The sequence below is a fragment of the Hipposideros armiger genome, unplaced genomic scaffold (genome assembly GCF_001890085.2).
Source record: "Hipposideros armiger isolate ML-2016 unplaced genomic scaffold, ASM189008v1 scaffold_772, whole genome shotgun sequence".
In the NCBI taxonomy this organism is placed as follows: Eukaryota; Metazoa; Chordata; class Mammalia; order Chiroptera; family Hipposideridae; genus Hipposideros; species Hipposideros armiger.
In genome coordinates, this window is record NW_017732122.1 from 669,768 (window position 1) to 672,399 (window position 2,632).

General features: G+C 35.3%; 1 protein-coding gene across 1 annotated transcript in view; it reads left to right on the forward strand.

The window, feature by feature from the left end:
* The window catches only part of LOC109373996 (protein FAM92A1-like), a 45,939-nt gene that overhangs the window by 39,599 nt on the left and 3,708 nt on the right, over positions 1–2,632 (forward strand). The window lies entirely within an intron of this gene.

Below are 2,632 nucleotides of genomic sequence, written 5' to 3' on the forward strand. Positions count from 1 at the left end.
AAAAAAACTTCTATAAACTTAATTGGAAATGGTACAAGGAAAAGGATGATGGAAATGTTATATATTTTGATTGGAGTGTTGGTTACGTGGATGTATAAATTTATCAAGGCTAAATGAATTCTATCTTTAAGATCTGTGCATTTCACCGTATATAAATTTTACATCTACTTTAAAAAAAAGACAACTGTTTTACAAGTAAAATGACAATGTAAAAACACCAAAAAATTCCCCAAAACTTATCTTTTATCACTTCCACCCATGAGAAGACCAAACACCTAACTCATTATTATGTCCAACTCTCTTGCAATTTTCCTCCATTTCAAACATAAGGCCAAATCAAATTTAAAAAGGCAACCATTCAAAATGATAACATAAATGAAAACTAATATTTAAAATTCAAAACCAATCTTTAAAGCAAAATCCAAACTATGGCTACCATCTGGATACAATTTTAAGTTCACACTTCCAAACATGGAACCGAATCTTCTGATTCCCGTATAATTAAGGCAAATATGAAAATATCCCTAAAATAAAAAAACACAACTACTTATCTTAAACTCAACTACTACTCTGTAAACTAAAATAGTTACTATTGAAATTCATCTCAAGCCAAACAGAAAACGTTCAGATAAATATAGAATCTACTTTATGCTAATAAGTTTATTTCATTTCAAACAACTGTCCTGGGTTCTACTGAAGAAACCCAATGACAATGTAGAAAAGTGAAACCAGACTTGCCCAAGATCATATAGAAGTATCTGGACTTAAATCCAGGGTGTAACTACTAGGCCAGTGTTCTTTCTATTGGATATAAATCTTTAAAAAAAAAAAAAAAGAAAAAGTGAAACCATAAGAAAAAAAACATTAACTCGGAATGTGTGGGGATTATCAGTACTGAAAAAAATCTCAATTTAGTATCTCTTTAAGCAAATTCACATCTAATACTTTCAGAGATACCTAATTTAATGTAGTCTTACCAAGTAAGTTTTTAAGATCTGCTAAAATAATAATCATAAATTTGTTTTTAATGTGCAAATAAATGTTGCTTTAATTCAGTACTTACACATAATACCACTCTTCCACAAAGTAGGGTCTGGAGACATATTCTTTGAGGTCTGCAAGGTGCATTTTCCTTTGAAAAGGGGTCCCATAGCTTAAACTTTTAAAACTACAAGCTGAACTAACAAAAGTATCAAGAAATTACTTGGCATATTCTACATCTGAATTATCAATGCCAAACTGATAATTAAAAATATTAATAAGGTTTACTATTACTATAAAAATATAATTTAAAATGTTAATGAGGTTTTCTATTAAAATATTTGCACAGTATGTATAGGGGCAGGGGCCATACAGGAAATTTCTGTACCTTCTGCTCAACATTGCTGTGAACCTCAAAAACTGGTCTAAAAAAGTAGACTCAAAAAAAAAAAAAACTGGGGTCGGCCAAGTGGCTCAGTTGGTTATGAGCACAAGCTCTGAGCAACAGCGTCACCGGTTCGATTCCCACAGAGGCCAGTGAGCTGCGCCCAGGCTGAGCTGCTGCTGAGCTGCCAACAGGTGGCAGGATGGCTCAGCTGGTGAGAGCATGTGCTCCTAACTACAAGGTTGCCNTTTTTATCCTCTCTACACTATACTGCCAGAAGAGTGGGTCTTGATGAGTGACACAAACCACTTCCTGTGGAAACAATACTGCATTGAGTAGCAGGTTCAAAATTGATCCCCCACTTAAAGGCTGGCCGAGTGGCTCAGTTGGTTAAAAGCTCACTCAGGAGTGAGAGCTCTGAGCAACAGGGTCACTGGTTCAATTCCCAGCCCAAGCAGGTGGCAGGATGGCTCAGCTAAAAAAAAATAAAATAAAAATATAAAATTGATCCCCCACTTTTCCTACAAGATTGGAGTCCCCTTTACAAGTACTTTCATTCTCCTTTTTCTGATTCTCTTGGCATGCAATTTAACTGACACTAAAGACCCTTCAAGCCCTTTGGACCCAAGATTTTCCTTCTCATTCCAGGGTTCCTAGGTATCTCTTTGGTCACATTTCCATTACAACTTCTCTTACCACTATTTTTAGTCAGCTACATAGGTAGCTTGTGGGAGGAGAGATTCATAAAAACTAAAGATCTCAGGGCTATGTGGTAGATGTGTTTTTGAGTATCAAACTTCCCCACTTTTCTAGTGGGAAAATATTGAGCAAGTTTAACTTAACTTCTTAACACTTCAGTATTGTCATCTCTAAAATGGAGATACTTATAGCACTTACCTCATAAAATGTTCATTTAACAACTGTTTATTGAACACCTGTTATATGCCACTCTAAGTGCTGAGTATTTAGTATTGTAAGTTGGAAATAGTCCAACTTGTCAAGCAGAGACTTAAAAATTTACCAGGGAGCTCAGACATTAAAAAAATATACTGCGTAACAATTTAAGTTTTATAATGTGACCAGTCCCAAATAGTGTGCTGTGGGTGTAATGTGAATGGAGGATTCTAAATAGTCTGAAGAATCAAAGAATGATTTCTTAATTAGAAGTTTAAGGGATGAATAGAAGGATGCCTGACAACAACTTTTAGGCAGAAGCAGGGGTCAGCAAACTTTTGAGACGAAGAGCCGCCAGGGGTCAGCAAACTG